Source organism: Alexandromys fortis, unplaced genomic scaffold (assembly GCF_014885135.2).
Source record: "Alexandromys fortis isolate MF-2015 unplaced genomic scaffold, M_Fortis_MF-2015_v1.1 scaffold_181, whole genome shotgun sequence".
NCBI classification, from domain to species: domain Eukaryota; kingdom Metazoa; phylum Chordata; class Mammalia; order Rodentia; family Cricetidae; genus Alexandromys; species Alexandromys fortis.
Genome location: NW_026068069.1, coordinates 1193838 through 1204280, shown reverse-complemented (window position 1 = coordinate 1204280; position 10443 = coordinate 1193838).

Genomic DNA, 10443 nt, shown 5'->3' with positions numbered 1-10443 from the left:
GTCTCGCTGAACATAGCGGACAAGGAGGACTACTGAGACCTCAAGAACAATGGCAACGGGTTTTTGATTCTACTGGACCTATTGGTTTCGTGGGAGCCTAGGCAGTTTCGTGGATGCTCACCTTACTAGACCTGGATGGAGGTGGGTGGTCCTTGGACTTCCCACAGGGCAGAGAACCCTGATTGCTTTTTGGGCTGACGAGGGAGGGGGACTTGGTTGGGGGAGGGGGAGGGAAAGGGGAGGCAGCGGTGGGAAAGAGACAGAAATCTTTAATAAATAAATTAATTAATTAAAAAAAGCTACACTTTCTGCCTTTTGTTTAGGAAGAACTGTGAGGGGAAACATGTTGACCAGGTAGGTGATATTCTTAAGCCATAGAAAAAATTGTTCAACATTTGTTGTATGTCTAGATAATCTGATAAAGGTAGATGACTCTACAGTTTTTTGTGGTTTACAGACATAGAATAAAAATCATGTGTATTGCATTCAAATGTGTATGAGAGTGGAGGTCAGAGACAGATGTCGGTTGTCTTCATCACCATATGCCTTTGTTTGTTTGTTTTTCCAAACTCGGTCTGTGGATGCACATACCAGTAAGGTATATTTCTTTGTAAAAATTTTTTAAAATTTTGTTGAGATTAGGATCCAGGTGTGGTGGCGCATGCCTTTGATCCCAGCACTCAGGAGACAGAGGCAGGTGGATCTCTGTAAGTTAGAGGCCAACCTGGTATACAAAGAGAGTTCCAGGACAGCTAGAGCTGCTACAAAGAGAAAGCCTGTTTTTTTTTTTTTTTTGGAAGAAAAGAATTGTCAAGATTATATTTACATCATTACCCCCTTCCTTTTCCTTCCTCTAAACACTCTCTGTATCCTACCTCCCTCTCTTTTAAATCTTATTATGGTCTGCCAAGTGATTACCATGCACACAGTGAAGAACTGTAAGACATCACTGCTCTCTGTTTGGAGTATAAAAAAACTACAAGACCATAAGGGGAGCTGGACCTTCTGAAGGTTAGTGTCTTAGACAGCATTTTATCGCTGTGAAGAGACACCATGACCACAGCAACTCTTAAAAAGAAAAACATTTAATTGGGACTGACTTACAGTTCAGAGGTTTAGTTCAGGATCATGGCAGGAAGCATGGTGGCATGCAGGCAGACATGATGCTGGAGAGGTAGCTGAGTGTTCTACATCTGGATCTGCAGACAGCAGGAAGAGACCTTGAGCCACTGAGGTGCCTTGAGTTTCTTAGGCCTCAAAGCATCCCCCTCCCAACAGTGACACACTTACTCCGAAAAACCCACACCTACTCCAATAAGGCAATACCTCCTAATAGCACCAGTCCCTGTGAGCCTATAGGGGCCACTTTAATTCAAACCAGCATAGTTGGAAACTAGGAACTACTATCAGATGTAGAGATCTGTATCAAATCCTTAGGAATGGAATCTGCCTGCACTCCTGTAAAGAAATTTGTAAAACCAGAATGGGAGATTTCCCCATTAGGTGTTCCTTTAAATAAATTAATTTAAATGTCTGAGATTTGCAAAGGGTGATATTTTATATATGGCTTTGGAGTTAGCCTCTTTGACACACACTAGCAATATGTTTAAAATATTACCAGTCTTTTAGAAATGTGAAGATTTCAAAACATGGGGAGTAAACTTTCAGGGCTATGACAGACATGGTCCCATCTTCACATTTTCTATTGGCCAGGGGAGAGAAATGCCTTCTTATGGATGTTTGAGAAGCTGCAGGGAGGCATGCTTCTGAGGGGATCTGTCAGAGGGATGGATGTCAGGGAGTGCGAAGGCTAGCCCTTTCACTTTGCTTAAACAGTGGAGCAGGCTCACAAGACAAGCAGTGGGGAGACACCTACTCCTCTCCAGTACTTAAAGAGAAAAATCTCCAGTCTGCATCCTCACTAAAATGTGCCTTCCTGGGACAAACATATGTGAGCAGTTGCCAAAGATTCCCCCTGCTCAGCTTTTAATTTACGTCAGACAAGCGACACATGGCCTCTTTAAAAATACGAAAACACGACATGCTAATTTAAAAAGATTTCTGCTCCGTTTAATTTTGAATTAATTTCCCTCACTTGTCAAATTCTCTCATTTAACACTAAGAGATTTATATATTGAATGGCAGATTAATTTGTTTGGCTGTGGGACAAAAGATACAGTAAGACTTCTGATTAAACTACTTTGTTATTCTTTAATACGTGAGCTATTTCTCTTTCCTAGTTGCTGCCTCCTCGGCATCTTCCCGCTCCTCCCTGTCGTCCTTCTCTTTCCTATTCTTCTTCCTCCTCTTCCTCCCCAGTTCTCTTCCTGTCCTTATCCCTTCTCTCTTTCTTTCTCTCTCCTGTGTTTCCTTCTTGGTCTCTTTCTCTCCCTTTCTTCCTCCTTTCTCTCCTTCACTCTTTCCACTAATCAGATATATAACCTTCTATAAAATATGTCCTGAAAATTTAATATTAATTTAAATTAAATATGTAATCTAATTAATTAAAGGATAGTTAATGCCTGATCAATGGAATTATCAGAATTAATATATGCTACTATCAGTGAAGACATTCAGATCTTTAGTTTCTCAAAAATCTAATTACAAAACCAGCAGACGATTACAGAGGCTCCATATTCACATCTGCCTGATGCATTTGCCCACATCAATCTTTTATACAGGGTATTTAAAACATTCTAAAGATAAAGCTTTCTTAAAATGCAATTACAGAACCATTCACATATGTTTATATTTCAAGGGCATAAATTTAACATTCTCCCGTGCAGAGATTTCGAATTTAACTAAACTTTCTTGCATACTACTGTTAAGGTTTTTATGGCCTCAACTCTTGCTGCAGTCTTTTGCTTTGAAGTTGAGATGGTCTGAGCATAAGTTGCAAAATTGCCCCATTTTTTCTTCCTAGTGTTGCATATCAGGAGTTAGCTATAATGTAATTTGCCCTTGAAGTTGTGAGATACTTTAAGTACACTAAGTCATGCAAGGCTTCAAATCCTATTTGAATTGAGTTTTAGCACCAATCAAAACTAACCAAGAATATATAGGTATTGGTACCACGAAATAATGTACTAAGGTCATTCATACTAATCACTTTTGTTGTGGTATCATTTTTGTTGCCCTTCGCTAAAGCTGCCCATCTATTCAGGGTACTTAGCAATGCCATTCTGTATCCCTCTTGTCATGTGCTAAGCCTTTGCTGTAGAGAGTTTAATTCAATGTTTAAAAAAGCAAGTCCAATGTCTACCAGGAAGGGAAATGCAATTATTGATAAAGGCATAGATGCGTCAGAGGTGAAACTGTTACTCTTCCGAAGCAGCTAATGCATGGCTTCATTCTGTAAACACACTAAAACGTCACAATCTATGCAAAGTCCCTTCCATGTCCTATGAAGAAGAGAAAACAACTCCAATTCATACATGTACTAGCTTAGCATACCATCCAGATCCTCAGTGCTTTATCTCACTCTGTTTTTCCCGCTCTGATATAAAATGTCATTTGTATGATTTGGGGATCTGAGAGGCATCTGCTTACGACTATGTCACTTGGTTTAGAAACTACACTCGTGTGTTTCTAATGTTAATCATTATTTTTTCCTTTAGAACGCACCAATTTTGCTTTGATTCTTTGAAATATATTATAGGACTCGGTGTGTTACTCTCTTGTGTACAGTATTTCCATCAATGTTTTAGTAAGATTGGCTGGCATTTAAAAAATAATCTGTTTTTATTTTCGATAGTGTCATAGATTTCATATTGATCACACCTACCCACCCTCTAACTTCCCCCAATGTCCTTCCAAAATTCATAGCCTCTATTTAAAAATTATATTGATTAACCCTTTGAGTGCTGCTTCTTTGTGCACGGGTGCTTCACCATGCCATGAAGCAGGTGCAACCCACCAGCAGCCACATCCCCAAAGGAGACTGCCCACTTCCTCATCATCCATCAAATGCCAACAACTCTTCCTTTAGGGCTAGGGTCCTACGGCCTTTCTACAACCATACTGGAATTTAAAAAAAATATTTCTATTGATTCTTTGGGAATTTCTCATCATGCACTCTAGGTACACCCATCTCCCAGTCCCCCCATGTCTACCATCTACCCCCGTGCCCCCCCCAACAAAATGAATAAAATAATTACAAAATGAATAAAATAATGACAATTACAAATATATAATTTGTGTTATCTATGTACACAGTAGATCACTGTCAAACTTTCATTGGCCTGCCTTTTAGTCTGAGTTGTTTTCCTCTGGTACCCCGCCAGAAGCCATCAATTGCGGAGAGCTAAGCTCAGCATTCTTATCACAGTTTTAAAGAATTCTCTTAGAAGATACCCTGTTTAGGCTGTTACTTTTCTGTGTGTGTGTGCATTGGGGGGTTGGGGGGAGAGGTTTCCTGGAAGCCTTCCATGTCCCCTTTTCTCATTTGTACATCTGCAGTCACCCATATCAGTGCGCAAGTAGCTTCCTTACACTTTACAGTCTGTGGGGCACGGTTTTGTGGACTGCTGTATGTTTTCTGGTGTCAACACAGACGCCGAACACGGCTCCGCAGTTGCTGTAGGACCACAGACTAGACCCACTGGGGCAGCAGGACACTAATCTGGCCCCAGGTGGCAGTGCAGGCTACTTACATAAATATGATCTCCCAGGGGCAGCACTGCCTACCCAGATCAACACAGCTTCAGACTGCAGCGCAGACAGACCCCAGACATCTGCATGCTCCCTGATGGCAACTCGGGTCATGGACGCCAACACAGACCCTGACTATAGCAGGACCTTGGCCCCAGACATTGCTCTCAGTGGTAGCGTGGACCACCAGGGGCTCAGATGCTAGCTTAGGCCACTCCCATCAGCCTGGTCTTCACCTCTGTCTTGTCTCAAGTTCTGCCTCTCTCCAGTGTGCACCCCTCCACTTCTGTACCTCTGTCTTCCCACCACCGCATACTTGCTCATAGAGACACCCGCGGGAGGGGCAGGCCAGGGTGTCTTCCCTCATGCTGGAAATTTTAATGGCTTGATCTTGTGCAGGCAAGCTCAGCTACGGTTGGGCTGATGCATCGACAGCCATGTCCTGCCCGAAAGTCAGCATTTCACAGTTCTTATGGTTCTTATTACCTGTCCATCTTGGGTATGAGAGGCATGCCAGCATCTCATTTATTTTTTATGCGTTACTTTTCTACAGACTAGATTCTATTCTTTGGGATTATTTATTCCTCGAAAGGATTTCCCTCCAGGTTTTCTTGAGGGTAGCAGAAAGAAAAATCACAAAAAAATATTAAACTAAATTTATAAATAGTTGAGATAAATTCTTTTTCTCTGTTTTTAAGATAGTTTTTAAAAAGTACATGATTCTAACATATAATTAAAATTTGTATTTATTGGTGTTTTATTCATTTCAGTGAACAATAGAGCTACTACTAATTGAAACATCTATTAAATCTTAAATAATGTATATTTAAATCTTCCTAGGAAATACATTTCTCATACAGAATTTGTAATTTGTATCTAGATTTTTTTTTCTCCAAGAGGGTGTCTGGCAAGGTTTGGAGACTTTTTTTTTTTTTTACTGTTACATTGAGGGAACGTTGCTACTTTCTAATTTAGTAAGTTTAGCAATGCTGCTAAGTACCCAACATTGCACAGGGGAGCACCCCTAAAAATAGTACCCACCTAAAGATAGTAGTAGTGCCACGGTTGATAAATCCTGCTCCAGAACCTGATCACTTCTCCCCATCTACTTCTGGAATCTTCTGAAAAGTCAGGCTGGGACTAGTTCATCCTACCTAGAACCACACTTCCTTTTCTAGATTTCTTTCTCAAAAATCTGCTGATTATATACCTGCCAGTGTGGGCCCATGAAATTGTCATCTCACACCCATTCAAAATCTTTTAGTAATCTTTTATGTCATTTAGAGTAAAAGCCCAAAACCTTGAAGGAGTATTCCAGCTTTTTTACCCTTTAGGCCAAACCAATATTCTTGCAAAGACCACAACTTTTTAAACATTGTGGAAAATCCTGAGTGTTATTTATCCTCATAAGTTTCTCTAGTAGGTCCATATCTTTGAGATAGATGAAGCCTAGGAGAAAGCTCACCATCTCAGCTGAGGCCTCTCTGGGAGCGGGGCATCGTCAGGCACTGTGTCTCACAAGGTAGAGGAAGGTTGGAACGAAGTCATCCCTAGCAGCATTATTTCATGCCAAAATGACAAGTCCTGAAAATCCAGGCAGCTCTGGAGGAACGGGAACCTGTGTGATTTGTTGTTAGGATAATAAAGACGATAGTTTTGAAATACAGTAACGTTCTTTATTTTTACTTCTTTCTTGAATGCAACCTTTCTCTTTTCAGACACAGTCAGTCTCGTCTTTAAATGTATTTTTGTTTTTATTGTAATAAAACAAACAGAGTTCATGCTCAAATTTTTATTTCCCCCATGATTTTTGATTCATAGGTATGTTTCCTTGAAAACCTACCTTCGTTGAGAAAAAAAAGAGAAAGTTTTTCAAATCAACTATATTTATGTCAGAAATAACCTTGAGGAATGTCAGTGAAGAGTTTAAAAAGAAATCATTTTATAAACAAACCCTATTTCAGTTATACTGGCTTCCAAGAAGAAAAATATACGCAGTTTGAAAAAAAGAGAGGGACAGAAACCAGGGGCCTAAGTTAAACCCTAGGGTGTCAATGGAAGCCACAATTCAGTGAGTGTCTAGGATGGTCTGGAGTTTGCAGATGGCTTAGTTCTGCTCATGGGAAGACATATGAGTCAAACCCCACACTCCACCTTACAAGTACTACTCCAGACACAAGACATCTTCTGAGTCTGCTATGAAGGCAGTATTGTCATAAACACTAGTAGATCAACTGGGATTTGGATCAAATTAGGAGCACATCCCTGCTCATAATTTAGGAACTGCAGTATTCATCACGGTGCTTATCTGGCCAGGGCAAAAGGCAAGCTGCATGAACCACATACTCGTAGATATCAGATTGTTATGCCATAGAATTGAATGTGTCATATAAAGGTAGAGGTCACCAAAGATACATCACAAGATTCAGGAGACAACACTACAGAGGAACAGAGGATACAACGCCTGCCTGCTTTAGAATTTTTTCTCTTACTGTCTTGCAAAAAAAAAAAAAAAAAAAAAAAAACCAACTTCCAATTTTCTTTTTTCTTTCTTTCTTTTCTTTTCTTTTCTTTTCTTTTTTTTTTTTTTTTTTGGTTTTTCGAGACAGCTGGATTTCTCTGTGTAGCCTTGGCTGTCCTTGAACTCAGAGTTCCACCTGCTTCTGTGTCCCAAGTGCTGAGATAAAGGTGTGTGCCTCCACATCTAGCTTCAGTAGCCATGTTTAAATGTAAGGAAGAGAATGGTGAGCTTTTTGGAAGGAGGGAAAAGGATCAAAGTAAGTAGTTAAAATTCAAAAAGATAATATAAATCTATCCAGTGACATTTTAATGTTGACACAGTGGAGGCTGGAGAGATGGCTCAGCAGTTGAGCACACTTGCTGCTCTCCCAGAGGACCTGAGTTAGGTTTCTAGTGCTCATGTCTGACAGCTAGCTTACAGCCACCTATGACTCCAGCTCCAGGAGACTGGTGACCCTCTTCTGGTCTCTCCAGGTATCCACATACTTGTGGTATGCACACATAACACAAATGAACCTTTGAAAGTAAAGTGGTGAGCTCTTAGTAGCACATAGTTAGGGACATGTGGGTGGATATTGCCTTTGTAGATGGTGTGCCCGTGAACGCTGCTGCAGATTGCTGTTTCAATGCTGTGCTCATGTGTGACTGGGCAGTTCTGTTCGGATCACTGAACCATGTACACAACAGCACACCCACGCCTCCATGGCCAACCAACTTCTGAAGATGGGCATTTAAGACGCGGAGTTTCTTTGTCATGAGCTAAGTCTGACCTAGCAGCCTTTTGTGATGCTTAGCCTGGGCAGTGCCAGCCACATCCCTTCAGAAAGACAGCGTTTTGGCAACTTTTATGCAACTGACTACTTTGCCACAGCTGCCGTGTCTGGTTGTGCTTGAATCGACTGCTTTCTGTCCCTCAAAGACACAAATTTTACCAGTAAAAGCACCGAAGACACTTTCATGGCCACTAGGTCATCAAGACTTCAACAGTCTAACTGAACTATCTATCCAGTTTAGGTGCTGTGAAGAGTGCTTAGTGTGGTCTCCATTAAAAGGCAAAAGAAAACTCTTTAAAGAACATAGCTTGTAGTTTGTGTGTGTGTTGTTTCTTTGTGTGTATATCTTGATTTTGGTTGTTGTTGTTGTTGCTTTTGTCTTTGTTTTTCTAGAAAGAAAAAAAAGAATGAAGTTGAGTGGGCAGCGAAGTGGGAAAAACCTGGGAAAAATTAGGGAAGGGAGAACATCATCAAAATAAATTACATCAAGAAATTTTCAATAAAAAGTTTAAGATAAAAACACACAATTGACACATTAAATAGTCACGTGGGTAACTCATGCAAATACATATCCGTATGGGCAGGCATATTGGCTACAAACAGACAAAATGGTCTCTGTTAGCTCACACAATGAATACATTTCTACACATAGAAACAGTCACACATTTAACTTATACATATACACATAACAGTAGAACATGAACAATTGCAACCGGCAAGTTGATAATAAATCTATTTTTGACTACCCAGTTAATGAATGTAAGATAGCCACTACCTCTCATTATTACACTACTCAGAAAACATACTCATTCTTCCTCGGGGAATATTTTCTGCACTATGTTCATACATTCTTGAAGCTGAGTCTAGGCAGGGGAGAAGGATCGCTGAATGTATTGGGAAGGTGAACAGGTAGACTAGGAGTGATACTGCAGGGGGAGCAGACACCAGTCTCTCGAGGACAGGTGGATCCAGGAGCAGCAGGCTGTCTCCCTGCTGTGGCTGCCAGCTGCTCCTCATCTTCTTTCTGTGAGGAGGAAAGCGATTTCTAGGATTTGTCATTACTCCTCACCCAGACTGAGTAACGTCGGCCTGTGAATACTGGCTAAGGACTCTTCCAGCAAAATATCAGTCAAAGCTATTGACAAGTTGAGGATGTATGTATGTCCAGAAGTGGTAATTTATGCTAAACTAGCAGAGTGTGGAAGGCAGTAACAGAGAGAATGGATTAAGAAGAGCGAGAAATTATTGTATGATTTAAAGTGACAGTAAAAAAAAAAACAAGCATGGATTGTGGGAGCATATTACTTTACAAGGAAAGAAAGACTGTTAAGGGAGAGATTAGGCATGGCCCTCTTGTCCATGGCTCTGACGCAATAGCAAGAAGGCCATATTAACATTTTCCTCAGGAAAGGTCACTACATTTAGGATCACAATTGCTGCCCTGTGGATACAGCGTGGGAGCAAGGAAAGTACACAGAGGAGAACATGGGGACAGAGGCTTTTGCACAGTCCAGGGTGACTATGAAATCGACTCTGATTCTAGAGGAGATTGAGAGAAATGAATGCTTCTGAAATGCATTTAGAGTAAGGTAAAATGTTATGAGGCAAGTAGAAAAGGGAGAACACAAGTTTCTGACCTGTCCGAAAAATGGGGATAGAGTTTACTTAGGTGAAGAAGACATAAAGAGAAAGGGGCTTAGAGAAAGCCTGTAGCGATTGTGTCTGGGAAACAAAGTTGGAATGCTGCTGAACCTCTCTGAGGCGGGGATACAAAATAGTGAGTTGAGAATGTAACTGGACAAGCTAGGGAGCCAGTAAGCCATGTATGGAGTTCTTACACTATTATTGATTCTTTTATACACTGTGTATGTCAAGAGAAAATAAATCATAAGGCACAGAACAGCAAATATAAAGAGAAAAATTTACATTTATGTCCATGTTCTTTACTTTGAAGGAAGAAAGCTTGCTGTGTTAAAATTGTTCCCCAAAATGCAGTAGCTCAAAACTTTCAACAGCTTTGTAGCAATGGTAATTATCATTTATTATTCTTGAGATTTTATTTGAGGCATGATATATCATATGAAAATTGGGTGTGGCTTCCTAGTAAGAAGTATAGTCCTTACTATACTATAATGTATTATATATAATATAATATGTAATAGGTAATAGTTCTTACTATACTATACATATTTTTGAGTAATTGAATCAAACCTTCTTGTTCTTCAAGAACTATCCTGTTATATAAAATGAACCGCTGTGCTCTTGCCTTAGGGATGCCTGGAACTGCCAAAATGGTTGAGAGAAGTAACAAGCAAGCACCATAAAGTATTAAATCTGAGAAAACAGTGCTGAACAAGCATCTTGACATTAATGTCTAGAAACAGACACCTGAAAACTCTGTGCGAATCAGGGCCCTCAGCAGGCAAACCACACGGAGGTTTCACGTGGGCAGGGCTGGCTGGGCAGCACCTGTCTTGCATGTGTTTGTCTGGTGAGAGCT